This window comes from Mastigoproctus giganteus, chromosome 10, assembly GCF_048544385.1.
Source record: "Mastigoproctus giganteus isolate SK-2022 chromosome 10, ASM4854438v1, whole genome shotgun sequence".
In the NCBI taxonomy this organism is placed as follows: Eukaryota; Metazoa; Arthropoda; class Arachnida; order Uropygi; family Thelyphonidae; genus Mastigoproctus; species Mastigoproctus giganteus.
In genome coordinates, this window is record NC_143584.1 from 199,609,864 (window position 1) to 199,625,248 (window position 15,385).

The window sequence follows — 15,385 nt, forward strand, 5'->3', positions numbered from 1 at the left end:
CGAAAAGCAAGAAAAAAAAATTATTTAAATATTTTCACATTTGTAATTTTAATTTCAAGTAAAATTCTATGATTTTTTTTTTTGTTCAAATTTCTGATTGTCACTCCTATTATACGTATACCATCATTAATTATACTTTTACATATGTTCAACTATTAGTTCAAAACTTTGTGATTATTATTATGCTATTATTAATTATATCATACATATATTATATTAAAATTTTATTGGAAATAAAACATTAATAGTACATAATATTTTTTATTTATTTAAAAAAAATGGTTAACATGTATTTTTATTTTCCCTGTCTCTCTCTTTTTTTTAAGGGGGCCCAATATTTTCTTCTGCGCCCGGGGTCTCAACCGATCTTAATCCGCCTCTGCATCTGAATATGGTTTTAGGAATTTAATGAGTCAAATGTAAATATACCGATTGATAAAAGTAAGATGTCTTCATGGTTTTGGGTTAGCCCTTCCAGTTTCTTTATTGCATACTTAAATTTAATCTCTGTTTCTACTGTGATGTCCCTCTCTTGAAGCTAGGGGAATGCTTATAATGAAAACTGTACTTATCTTGAAAAATATATATTTCAATCAAAATATAATTAGAGAAAAGCGTTATCTACAGTGGCCGATTACCCATTAAGGCAAATGCCTAGGGGCCACAGGCTTTGGGAGTCCTCCAAGCCAAGACATTTTCCTATAGTGTACTAAAATAGATTAATGTTTTCAGTAAACATCATAAAAATCTTGATTAATTTAAGCAAAAAATTCAAAAGTACAAAATTTCATTTATTTGCCGCCTAACTTTTTTTATACTTTTTTAAATTATTTTTTGGGGGTCCCCAAATATAATTTGCCTAGAGGCCTCAACTATCCTTAATCAGCCACTGATTATCTATAACAACATAGTATTAATTAATTTGTTCGTGAAGTGTTAAACAACATCATCGAAATCAATGTTGGCATATATCATGCTATAAGTAACTATTTTTAATTTTTCTAATTTTTTATGCTTTTTTTTAATATACACGTAAGTTAGTTATAAACCAGTTATACAAATAGATTAACAAAAATCAGTAGCTTTCGGAACGCGTGTCACTTTGTCTTTTTTTTAAATTGAAAAAAAGTTGTAGTCAAATCTGATTTTCCTCGTTCCTGAAAAAACTGATTTTGTAGTTGTTTTTTTTTCGCATTAAATCCTCGAAATATACGAAGACCCTTTGTAAGTTCTGAATTTGAAGATATCACAGGTGATATCTTCAAATTCATCTTCCCTTATTGCTAATATTCAAAGTCAGGTCTGTTTTGCCTAGTGTGGGAAAAGTAACAAGATTCTACCAATCCCCCTACCGACGAGAGCCAAACAGACATTTCCAAATCAAGTCACGTTACGTCCACACTAAAACCAAGGGAAGAAAAAACAAAACCTTCACAACCAAATTCTGTTATATCCGAAATTCAAATTTACTTCCTAGATTTGTGACTAGCCCAGGATAAAAGAGCAACAACCTTGTGACTCAAAGAACCAACGTACTTTCTACGAAAGTTTTGATATTAAACTTATTATTATTATTATGAAATAATGTTTTAATATTATTATTTAATAATTATAAAATAATAATAAGCCTAATATTACTCACAGTAGTCCAAAAATTTAATATCGCTTTCAAAGGACTTACCAGCGTCTTTAAAAACTGTGAAATCTAGGAGAATATGCGCTGAACTTCCGTCCAATGGTGAACACGTCCTCCCTACTGGGGGCGTTCACATAAAAACTGTCTATACAGATGATGGTGCAACGGCCAGAAAGCCAATGGCAGTTTCGTGGCTTCCAGCCACAGGAATACAATTGGCCAGATGTTTTCTGGAGACAGCATGCTGATGTGACGTGCGGGTTGACCAGTTGAATGAAAAGTAGTTGTGCCCTCTGACCTAATCGGATTTACACTTATTAACTTAGCACTGGAAAACACGGTCTGCAGAGAAAGTTCAGTACTACAGTGATGTGCTGAAATATACACTTGAAAACACAATGAATCGGACCCAGTCAGAGATTTGAGCGACTGCATAAATTTAAGTTTGATAAGAAAGGTTTGTTAGCTAACTTCTAATACATACGGGCGAATTACAAATCAAAATGCTTTCATCTTGGACGGTTCTTTTTTTATAATTTCAGTATGATCTTCACGCTGAGGAACTTTTTGTATTGTATGTTGTGATGAGCGATTCCTGGACCTTAGTTGAACTCTGCCGTGGTATATTGTGATGCTACAACTCCGTAACATGGCCAGAACTGAGTACAGTGCTGTGTTTTTGCAGGTATGTATACTGTGTTGTTTCTGCTACTTCGCTTCGAGGAGGGCTTCTTCCCAGTACCTGTGCATGATACAAAGAGGCGGACCACATCAATACGTACTGACTCCCCACAAGCACCAAACCGAACATACGGAATCAGAAAAATCCCCGTCATTGACGAAAACGAAGATAATAGTCAACTCAATGTACTATATAGAATCTCACTTCGAAATGAGGGACATTACACACCGAATCATGCTTTCTGCTGTTACCAAAAAAATAATTAAACCACAAAAGGAGACAATACAAAGACACCACCATAAACAATATAAATAATACCTCACCGTAAAATATCTCTCAGTGCAGGCAGTGGTAGAGGATGGAACCAGATGCAGTCATACCATTTCAGAACTGTCAAATTTGGAATGGAGTTTGGATCCTTAGTGAGAACCAAGGCGAGGATATTAGAGCCACTTGTACTTTCTGCAAAATTTTGGAAAAAATAACAACCGTCCAGAGGATCAAAAATCTGTTACCCCATGGTGTATTGGCCGTCATGACTTCAATCTATAAAAGCAAGTTGCAGTCTCCCATAATGAGGCAATCATATTTAGCTAGCGTTCTGGTTAACTATAGAGATTTTTTTTTTTTTTCATACGACCCAGACTTGTTTGATCTGTGACTGAATCTGGCTTTGGGTACAATCCGATCGTTTTTCAGAGGTTTGCGCTGGTAGCATAGTGGTTATAACCCTCCCCACAACGGGCAGACAAATCCAAGTTCCAATCCCATCAATGACAGGAGGAACGTTTATGGGCTGTTTTCGCTCTGTTGCTAATTTAGACGGTATCCGGAGCGAGCAATTTTTTCACCAGAGACTGGAGGTTTTCGTCCAGAAAACAGGCAAATACACACAGTCCACACGCAATTTGTGGATATAACATACATGGGCTTATGAATTCCGTCTTGGGTGGGCATATTATGACATGTTTTTTTTTTTTTAATTGGTTCATTTAGGTTTTGATAACAACCATAACTCTCCTTCTGAACAAGTTATACCTCCCATAATATTATACTTCCTTCAGCATCTTTTGGTTTCTTACAACTCTGACTCATGCCCTAATAGTTCATTAAGTTTTTCTTTTTTTTATTTTCAGTGGCGTATGACTGCTTAGTTCTTGCATCCATTTTAACAATTGAATCTACAGAAGACAAATTCATTCGGTTAACTAAAGCAGGCCTTGCAGAACCTGTAAAGGCCAAAGCGAATCCGCAAGGCGTTTATAACAATTTCCTTCCTATCACATCTGGAGAGCCTTTAAGACACTAGAATATGGCTTTTGATGTTCCTATGGTGTAGAAAAAACCACCCAACCATACTGACAATTGTAATTTCTGCATGACAAAATATATCAGGGATATTCCAGAAAAAGCAAGCACAGCATCAAATACCCGAATGTGAAATAAGGCCTGCACCACATAATGAAGACCTACCGATACCCAAGAATCAGGGTATAAGACAGGAAGCGATGAATATAGCTAGGATTCGCGTGTTGCTCACTTTCCTGACCCTTACACTTCAACAAATTTGGATAACAACCAGTAAATTATAACGTGCGGACTACTATTTTAAATGTAATGAATTAAAATAATGTTTATTTTGAATTTAAACAATCAAAGTGAAATATAGACGCAAATAACTTCAAAGATATTGTAGTAAATATATCTTTATTATTCAATTAATATGCATCTATATTTTCATTCAAGTTTTTACTTTAAATTATTTAACGTAGTCATCGTTTTCTAAAAGTTTGTAGAACAATTTTCTTTGTTCTACAAACACTATTTTAAATATAATCGCCATTTTAAATTTCTTACGAACTTAATATAATGTTTATTTTGAATTTAAACTAACAGAGTGAAATATAGACGCAAATAACTTCAAAGATTTTGTAGTAAATATATTTTTATTATTCAATTAATATACATTCTTCTAAAACTATACACACATATATATATATATTCATTTAAGTTTTTCCTTTAAAATATTAAAGTAGTCATCGTGTCCTAACAGTGAATCTATTACAAAATATCTAGTCCCGGTAACATACATTTTTCTAAAACTATACAGATACATCTTTATATTCGATCAAGTTACAGTATATCTAATCCAGCAATTTAGCACTGTGGCATATAGCTGACCTAAGTTTATGGAGCGGTATCTTCTGACTCATTAAAAGTTGTTTCAAGAAAAGGAATTTTCACTTCCGATTGAGCAGGCCGACAGAGTGAATCAGATGAGCTGCGTCCAGCTGGCTTATGTCTCTTTTTCGCAGGTTCATTTTTCTCAGAGCAAAGCCTTTTTGCGCCTAACTGTGAAGAAACGTCAGCAGATGATTCATGAACATATTCCCTCTTTGATTTTATGGGAACAGTAGTGGTACTAGTGATGGACGATGAAGACTCCAATGGGCTGTGATTAAGCGTCTTCCTGTTTTCAATCTTGACGTTTTTCTTATGCTGATCAAGAACACTTTTAGGCAAGTATTTGGAAAGCTCCCGTCGTCGAATATGCTGGATTTCTAATTTCATTTCTGGCTTGTATAAATTTTTCTGTGTTGCCTGGTTGATTACGGTATCAGTAAAAGTCTGGACGTCATAAGTTAAATCCACATTCGAATTTTCGATCTTTCCAAACTGCAGTCCAATAAACCACATTGACTGAAAACTGTTTGGCTCAGCGACTAAGGGAGAAAACAGTTCAGGATTCACGTGTGCTAACTGAATACTGGGATTTTTCTCCAGATTAATTATTAATAATCGAAGTTTCGATTCAACTAGGCCATTCCATTCTAGATGATGCTGCTTGGTAGAAGCAGTTGCAGTTATCATTAGAAAATGTTTATACTTCCCAAAAAATATGGGCGGCTCAAAAAATTTCTTCCAATCTTCCTTACCCAACAGGATCGCATTTGTAATTGTTAGTCCTAGTTTAAATTCTTCCATAAGTATTTTTCTGGTTGAAGAAGACACGTTAAATGCTGAATTTTGTTGTGGATACGCCGGAGTTATTATTGGCATCAGGTGAAATCTGTCTGCGTAGTTCACCCTTGGGTCCCAGACAGGAAATCCTAAGTTATTTTCTTCCATTTTTTTGAGAAGAATAGGTTTTGGCCAAGTCCATTGTGAAAACACAAGAAAGAATTTAAGAACAACAGTGGCTGCAGCAGCGTTTGGATAAATTTGGCAAACACGAGCCACAAGAATTGCCCACGAAACACCGCCTAAGTAACCCATTGTATTAGAATATATTCCCCTTTTCTTTGCCCATAACTTAATAGCTCTTAAAGACATTTTAAAAGTTTCCCTGTTAGGAACCAGTTTGAGAATTTCATCCGTCACCCGACTTCCATTCAAGCTTCGAATGCACTTTTGGTCCAAATTCGATAAAACACTTACATTCCCTAGATTCAGGTGTTCCGGAATAACACTCAGTGCGAGACGTGCAAAGAGCATGTCTATCTCAATGCCATCAATTGTTACCTTAATGAGAGGTACGTAGGCCTCCTCAATAGCCCTCAGATCTTGAATTCCAGGCTGTTGCTTTAATAAATGAAGAAAACTGCCAAAGAACTCTGAGCGTTTGACATGAGTAGGGGCTACACAGAGTGTATCGATATCGGCATCCTTAGTATGAACACCGAGCCGGAAAGAACCAAAGGTAAAAAGTTTAGCGCGTGAAATTGCTGCAATATCTTCAGGTAAGTTACTGCGTTTGGTTACTTCAATCATCCACTGATCCACTAATTCTGTTATTTTCTTTAGAACTTGCAATCTCTTCTGAAGCTCCTCGTCTGTTTCATACATGCCATGATATTTTAAAACCTCATCCAGTTCAGTGGATCTCTGCATATCAATCGATGTTGGATTTGCCAAACTGACAGGTGCTGTAACACCCAGAATCTTTACGGATTCTTGCTGTTCGTCATTACGTTCTCTGGAGGGTGGTGCATTAAGACTGTTTTGTCGATTACTCTTCCATTCTTTCCACGACATTTCACTTTGTTTTAAATTTATGAAAGGCTAAGTTGATATCCAATGACTTTTTATAATATCTTGAATTATTTCTCCCTGCGAAAAAGAAAAGAGATAGTGAATTAGAAATATTTATATCCAATTTAGTAGAACACACCATGAAATATAAAACTGTGAATAATTGAAGAGAATTAATCATTTTAATAGTGAATACTTTTTGTTTTATTATATACGGTGGAACTTTTACAATTTTGTGAGGTGAACAGACTAAGGTCCATTAACTTGTCCCAACTTTAAAAAAAAAAAGAATCTTAAATCTCCATTTTCTTAAAAGTGTATTATTAAGTATAAATAATAGAAGAATACTTTTAAGGGAAAAAAATCAAATCGAAATATAACATATACGATCCGAAACATCAGTTCTCTGAAATTTCGGACAAAAATAATTCCAAAAATCTCATTAATTTAATTAATTAAGGTTTCGGTAATATGGAACAAAAGATGACCGTTTCTTGATTCACTCCCAGGTTCAATCTATGGGCCATCTCGATTTGTCACAAAAGGGTGCTGAGAAATTAATTCAACCGACAATTAAAAATTGTAGCAACTTATTTTTGTAGGTTGCCTTATTGTGACGCTCAAAACCTTAACAATTATTTCTTAATACACCGTAATTTAAAATTATGGTAATTTAATCGGTAATAAAATTGTTAATTTAATTGCCAATTAAATCTTAATCTACCGTAATTTAAAATAACATAAAAATACTTAAGATGGTACCGTATATCGAAGCAAAATACTTACTTGACAAAAGCAACTTTTCTTCCAAATAATTTGTCTTCTGCTCAAACAGACACTAGATGAAGAATGGAAACCTATCAAAGATCCATATCGGTTGGAAATTATATATACTCTTTAGGAAATCATCGACTCGAGAGTATATATCCATTGCCGATGGGGTTACCCAATCAAAGAGTTTCACCCTGTAAAGCATTGAGGACGAGGCTATGTGTATCCTGAATTGATGACGTCATCAAGTTTTTCACATTGTACCATCCCCCGGGCTTAATTTTTTCTCAATAGGCAAAAGTGGAATATTCTTGGAACTATAGAAAAAAAAGGCGTTTGAAGACACAAATGCAAGTCTTCGGAGATGAGTACGAATCCTGTTGAGGATGCAATAAAATTTTACTGGACTTTTTGACAACCAGGCTGAGTTATTCGGACTCAGCGGATTTTTTCTACCTGAATTTCGGAATTTCGTCCATCCAACAGCAGGTCGACCTGAGATCGCATTCAATATAAAGATATATTATAAACGGAGCAATATGACATAAGTTACTGATACCCCGAAACCATTCAGCAGCCAACCAATCATCATGTGTATACGGTCGAACCTCTTGAATTATGTCCAGACGAAGGTAAAGACCGGTATTGAATCGGAGAATGCCGAAATGAATGTTGCTGTTGTAAATGAATGTAAATATATCCGCGGATCATTTAAATCAAGCAGGGTCGTGAAACAAAAACAATTGAACAATAATAGATATTCCTTCTTCGGCAATTAGTGTTGAACGCATTGCAGTGCTCATGCGATCCTGAAGAATACTTGGACATCAACGTATGAAACAAAAACAAACATTATAAGTTTGTCACCTGAAAGACCTAAAGGACCATTTCCAAAGGATCCTGAACAACAAAGTAGAAGGTTCAGTGACACGTACTACTAATCAACTTCAACGTATGCAGGTCCTCGTTTGTGGATGTCCTACTCCGGACTACGAGATAGGAAAATTTATCTTTTCGGATAACAACTCACAGTGTTTCTGAAGATCAAATCGAGGCATGTGCTAAACATGAAATGTACCAAGGAATACAACGATTGATAAAGATCTTGAGGAACAAGTAAGATACAGATCCTCATTTTGGAAAGTGATACTGAAACGGTTATTTTTTATAACGCTTATGTTGGCTAAAAATTCTTTAGTATTTCGGGGTTATCGAGACGGATTTTCTGAAGATTACGATGGCAAATTATTTATTCTTTACTTTCTACTATGATGACGCAAAGAAACAAATTATTTATTAGCCATCTGGTTCAGTAACTTATTCAAGCCTCACTACCCAAACGTCAACATAGAACTAAAAGACACTACGATCAATTAGCTTCACACTTTTCGTTTCCTAATAGAAATCGTTTTATTTTTTTTAAATCAGTGTTTTTTACAGTTTTTGACAAAATAATAATACAAATTAATTTTTTATAACATGGAAATTTATTAATTTACAAATCTTGTACTAAACTTATGTATTAACCAAAAATAATAAAAGAACTGAAATCAATACAAATATCAATAATTAAATTGATGATATTTCCTATACTTTCACATTTGTGGCGGCCATATTGATTTATATCACACACACCAGTGCGTGAAATACTTTTGAGGCTCTGTTATCAAAAAGTGATATTTTACACACTAAAATGTATGCTGAAATGTGTATTTTATACGCGGTCATAGGAAAAATGTTATAAAATAATAAAATTATTTTTACGTAATACCTTAAATTAAACAATTATGTTTAGTTTTTTATGCAATTTTATAGAATATTTATTAATTACTGGGCACACAGATTCAACAATTTAATGGTGCTCAAAATAAAAAACAGAAGGCCGCACGAGAGGAATTGTGCAACCAATTGTCTGGTTCTTTAAGGAAGTTCTTCAAAATCGCAGAAAAAGAAGTCTGAAAAATTACCATCATGTTCTGAAAATTTTCAATCGTCTGAAGAAGGAAGTGGAACAGAAGCTCAGGCACACCTGAGTGTGCTCTCAAAGTCCATTATTATTCTTTCAGAATTGATTGATCAAACAGAATCAGAAAAAACAAGTAGAATAGAAATGCAAATTCAGTATCTACTACTATTCTTCCAGAATCGATTAAGCAAACAAAAATTGATGAGGTTTCTAAAATTTTCTCCCAATTAGAAGATCCAGGTACGTGGCCAAAATATTTAACAAATATCATATTATTATTATTTATTATTTCGTATGGCAAAAAATGAGGATACATTTGTAACAATGTCAAAAAATAAATAAATAAATTACAATAAGCCTAAAAATAATATTTACAGAAAAAAATTATAAGTAACATTTGATGAATTAAAATGTAATGTCCAGTTTATTCAGCCACTTAATAGCATCATCAGTAACACTATGTAGATCTTGGATGGAGCCTTCAAATCTCCTCTTTGGGCACTCCGAGATGACATGCTGGATGGTCTGGGGCACGTTGTCACAGTCGCAGAATGGGTTTTCAGTTTTTCCCCACTTATGCAGCCAAAACTTGCATCTTCCGTGATTTGTTCGGATTCTGTTCAGGGATGTCCATTCCTTTCTTGGTAAGTTGAAACCTGGAACAGCTCTGCATGGATCACTGACTAAGCCCAGGTGGTCGGGATTTCAAGTAGTCCAGTCTTCGCGCCAGGTCTGGTCAGCATTAAAATGTGACTTGATAAGTTTCTCGCCTAGCTTCCATGAGGGGTTCTTAGACTTCAATCTCTCCGGCTTCTGGGGGTTGCAATCCTGATGTATGGGCAAGTGAGGATTTCTTTGACACATCTGCCATTCTTTCAGCAAGGCTATTTCTCTTCTTATATGAGGGGGATAGATGTTAGATAACACTGGTAGCCATTTTAAAGGTGTCGATTTAATGGTGCCTGATATTGTCCTCATTGTGTCATTCAGTTGGATATCAAATTTTACAGAGTGTGCACTATTAAGCCATACGGGGCAACAATATTCTGCAACTGAGTAGACTATGGCAAGGGCTGATGTTCGTAGCACCGTTGCGTTTGCTCCCCAGCCTGTTCCACTGAGTTTATGCAAGATGTTATTCCTAGTTTTTATCTTTGCTGCAATATTACAAAGGTGTTGTTTATACGTCAGTGTTCGGTCCATTATAATTCCCAGATATTTTGGGAAAGGGTTGTGTTTCAGTCGTTGACCTTTATATTCCACTTGTGGCATATAGTTAGCCCTATGATTATCCAGATGAAAACAGCTAACTTCGGTTTTATTTAAATTAGGTTTAAGTCGCCATGTGTGAAAATATTTATTCAGGTTATGAAGATCCTTTGTAAGTGCAATTTCGGCTGCATTGAAGTCAGTAGACTGGGCAGTCAGGGCTATGTCATCTGCGTACATGAATTTCCTAGAAGCAGTTGTTGGAAGATCTGCAGTATAGATATTAAATAATAATGGGGCTAGAACTGATCCTTGTGGTAAACCATCATTTAATATATAGGGCTTGCTCACTCTGTCGTTTAAGTGTACTTCAAACACTCTGTTGCATAACATATTGTTAAGTAGGATCGCGAGGGGCTTACAAGGAATAATCTTCAAAAATTTCAGAATCATTCCTTGTCGCCATACTGTGTCATAAGCTGATGTCAAGTCCACAAAGACTGCAATGGTCTTCTTCTTATCTTGGAATCCGTTCTCGATATGGCTGGTAAGTGCCAGTACCTGATCGCAGCAGCTTCGGCCTGGTCGGAATCCGGCTTGTTCAATTGGTATGTGTTGGAAGGTTGTGGATGAAATTCTATTGTAAACCATTCTTTCAATTAATTTATAACATATATTTAAAAGTGCAATTGGGCGATAATCTTCAGGGCAAGATCCACTTTTCCCAGGCTTTAGGATGGCAACTATTTTAGTTCTCTTAAACAAAGACGGGAACCTACCATTCTGCAAGATGTCATTAAAAAATTTAACTAGCCAATTCAGAGCTCTTTGACCACAATGTTTCAGGAACTCTGGATATATTCCGTCCACTCCGGAATCCTTGTTTTTTTCTGATTCTGTTTGATCAATCAATTCTGAAAGAATAATAATGGACTTTGAGAGCACACTCAGGTGTTCCTGAGCTTCTGTTCCACTTCCTTCTTCAGACGATTGAAAATTTTCAGAACATGATGGTAATTTTTCAGACTTCTTTTTCTGCGATTCTGAAGAAATCATATTATCAAACATGTTCGACTTCAAACATGAGTCCGAATCCCGTTGACCATGCAATGAATTTTTATCGCACTTTTTCAGAATCAGGCCGAGATACTCGGTCTCAGACGAGATTACTTTGGTTTTTTGTACTGCAAATTCCGAATTTTCTTCCAACCAACAGCACAGCAAAACCAGCTCAGAACACATTCAATTTAAAGATATATTATAAATGATGCCATATGACCTAAGTTACTGAAACCTTTCGGCAACCAACCAACTATCATGCATATCCAGTCGGACCTCTCTATAACGAACTTCAATATAGCGAATTTTTTTGTTGCCCCTTAGACATTGAATATAGTTTGCGTATGACGAAGAGAATTTCCATATAACGAACTGATTTCGAGAGTTCCGGGTTTGCATTATTCGCACCTCTAGACTTTAAGCAATAGATCTGCTCCCTATAGAAAGCACGAATAAAGAGCTAAAATCATTAAGAATTCATCCTTTTGCTTTTAAGAGTCTTTAAGCAGGACGACTCTACTCCTTGTCATCGGGCGAAAAGTGTAAGTAGGCACTTCTGTAATTATTTTAGCTTCATTTGTGCATTAGAGGTTCGACAGTAATGTGTTTACATTTGTTACAGGTGAAAAAGATGGTTGGAAGAGCGGTCCATTACAATTGTTAGCTGGCCAAGAAACAGCCCGGACCTGAATCCTATAAAGAACTGTTGGCGTCGTGTGGAATCTGCAGTTGCCAGAAAAAACCAACGACCCCTCCTGAACTTCAGGAATCCATAATTCGTGTTTGGCATCACGAACTATCAGTTGATTATCTTCAGAAATTGATCGTTTCAATGCCTTGAAGGTGTGCTGCTGTCATCAGAGCCAGAGGGGGTTCAACTAAATATTAGTTTGCACCTGGTGAACTTTTCATTTTGTTTTCCATTTAAAATTATAAACTGAAGTAAATTGTGGGTTTCTGATAACATTTCAATCATAATTTTCGTGTTTACCGAAACTGTTTTGATAAAGGTTGCAAATGCTCATTTTGGAATATTTTGAGAGCACCTGTCAAATATTACTTAGCTTTGCCTTAACTATTAATAAATAGCTTTTGTTTATATTTCTAATTGTGATGCAGACCATTACTGTAACATACCATCGCGAAAAAGGGTAAGAAATATGAAATTCCTAGGTTGAACACTTTCTTTGAACACCGGTGTATATGCAAAGGTCACTAAAACGTTTGATTATATTTTGTATGATTTTTTTACGAATTTTAATCCCTTTGTATAAAGCGATGGAGAGGCCATGCCTTGAGTACTGCGTACAGGTCTGGAGACCTCATTTTACGAAGGATGTAGAGTTGCTTGCTCTATAACAGAGAAGAGCAACAAGATTGGTTGTTGCCCAACAGGCGGTTGTATAGCTCTAACGGGCACCAGTAAATTGTGTAATGATTTAGCTCTTAATTCGTGTTCTTAGTTTTTAAAATCTAAAGGGATTAATTCTGAATCCTTTTAGCTCTTAATTTGTGCTTTCTATTGCAGCAGCTCTATTGCCTAAAGGTTAGAGATGCGACTAATGCAAACTCGGAACTCTCGAAATCAGTTCGTTATACGGAAACTGTGTTCAATGTCCAAAGGAAATTTTAAAAATATTCACTATATGGAAATTCTTTAAAGAGAGGACCAACTGTATATACTTGGTGGTTGATTAGCTGTTGAAAGATTTTAGGGGTATGAGTAACTCAGGTCATATTTCTCGTTTTATAATATACTTTTAAATTGCACGTGTTCCGAGATCGATTTGCTATTGTCGTGACGAAAATTCCGAATTTCCAGTAGGAAAAACCATGTTAATCTCGTCTGAGGCGGTCTAACTCAGATGGGTTGTAAAACATTACGATAAAAAATCATTCCATCATCAACTCCATTCGAAGTCATCTCCAAAGTTCAACATGTTTCACAATATGGTACTTTCATAATAGATAAGTATTTGTCTTTCCGTCTTGTTCTTCTGGGCCCAAATACGTTTCTTTCATGCTTATTGGCAAATATAATTCAATGAAATTTCCTTGTCAGTATTTCGAGAATAGTACACCTTTTCCATTTCTGCGTCTCTTCGCCCATAATTTAAATTCTCTTAAAGCTATTTTAAATGTGTCCCTGTTAGGAACAAAGTTCAGGATTTCATCGGTAACAGGTCTGCCGTTCAAACTATTCAGAAAAGATTAAGCCTGGAGGGATTGAACCAATGTACTTGGTTACTTAGGCTGTGTGTCATTGGTGATTCTTGTTGCACGTGTTTGTCAACTCTACCCAAATGCTGCCGCATCAACCATTGTCAATAAATTCTTCCTAGTGATTGCACAGTGGCCTTGGCCCAAACTTATTCTTCTGTTTGTTTTTGTTGTTGTTTGTTATTTGGTTTTTAGGAGCATTAGCAACTAAGGCCAAATTGCTCCGGGAATATGCGGTGATCATTCCCTGATCTTTCCGCATCCCCGTATTTGGTGGTGACGGGATCGAACCCTGGTCTAATCAAGAAGCGTGCGTTACACACTGCTGCTTCTTCCCACCTGGCTACGGAGGCGCCACTTATTCTTCTAAAAAAAAAAGGAAGAAAATAAGTTGGGATTTTCTATTTGGGACCAAAATAGGAAATCCCAACGATCCACGCTCACATGATTTAAACCCACTAGATTTCTTCTTGTGGGCCATCAAAAGTCATTGGTGCATTCGACTCCAGTAGCTGATGTGGAAACTCTCCACAATCGAATCGTGGCCGGTTGTGAGACAATACGAAACATGCCAGGAATTTGACATCGTTTTCCCGAGTCCACGAGACGTCGATGTGAGGCCTGTATTCAGGCAGAAGGTGGACATTTTGAACAATTACTATAAGGTGATGTGAACAGTTAAATGTCACAGACAGACCTTCAAAAATCGGAAACCAAGCATTTCCGGAATTATGTTGATAAAATATTTTTATTATCTACATATGAGGAACTCATTCCTGAAGTTATGCCATGTATTTTTGAGATACCCTGTATATATACTGAACCGGATTCCCTTTCTACAGTATGATAACTACTTTCAATAATTTAAATACTTGAACGAATATATAGATCTATAGTTTTAGAAAAATTAATGTTAATTGAGTAATAAATATATTTACTATTACAGAATCTGAAGTTATTTCCGTCTATATTTCACTCTGTTAATTTAAATAATTCATAGAGTAAAGATTGAATATGTTATTGCTGTGAATATTCTTAGGACTATGAATTTCTTGAACAATTGTTGTAATTAAGATTTAGTTTTTAAAGCATTAAATTTCATTTCTGAAAGATAGAACGATGTTCCTTTAGAAACCTCAATGTTTTCCATAAACCAGTGTTTGCAATCCTCCGTAAAATGTAAGAAAGTGATTGGATTTTTTCACTTTGGATTACCTTAATTGCATCTTAGTTCTAACTCTTGTGTTTTTGTTCCGTTAATTGCTTTTTTGTTCCATTATAGAAGAATGTCCCTTTGAATGTATATTTTTCGTATAAAATTTCCGCGGATAATATAATCTTTAATACTTTTATTGTTATTTATATTCCTATCAGAAATAACTTGGAATAATATTTAAAATCACTTGCATTCTTTTACGAACCAAATTAGATATCTGAAAATGTAATAACTGAAGACGCCTTTCTACTCATTTTAGATTTCTGGGTGAAATTCAAGACAATTACAGACTATTAGACAATTTGCAGTCTGGAGTACTCATCCGGCAAAAAAATAATAAAACCGAAGGATTATTGAAGTAAGCACCAGAAAGATTGTTCCTGTACTTTATGCTGAAAACATGATTGAAGTTGACAAATATACCAGTAGGTATATTGCTAGGGATGTCAGTGTTGTCAAAAGAACTTTGAGTCACTGATGAAATCCCGCAAATTTATCCTAACAGAAAGTTTCCTAAACAGGTTTTCTATTGTTCAGGGTTATTTGAGCAAGGAATCTTTGGCCATGCTTGTTCCAAGAATATGTCCAAATTAC

At 35.5% G+C, this 15,385-nt stretch overlaps 1 pseudogene; it reads right to left on the reverse strand.

Annotated features, from left to right (window-relative positions):
• Positions 1-4,505: 4,505 nt before the first annotated feature.
• Positions 4,506-6,353, reverse strand: LOC150079761 (poly(A) polymerase type 3 pseudogene; annotated as a pseudogene).
• Positions 6,354-15,385: the final 9,032 nt, after the last annotated feature.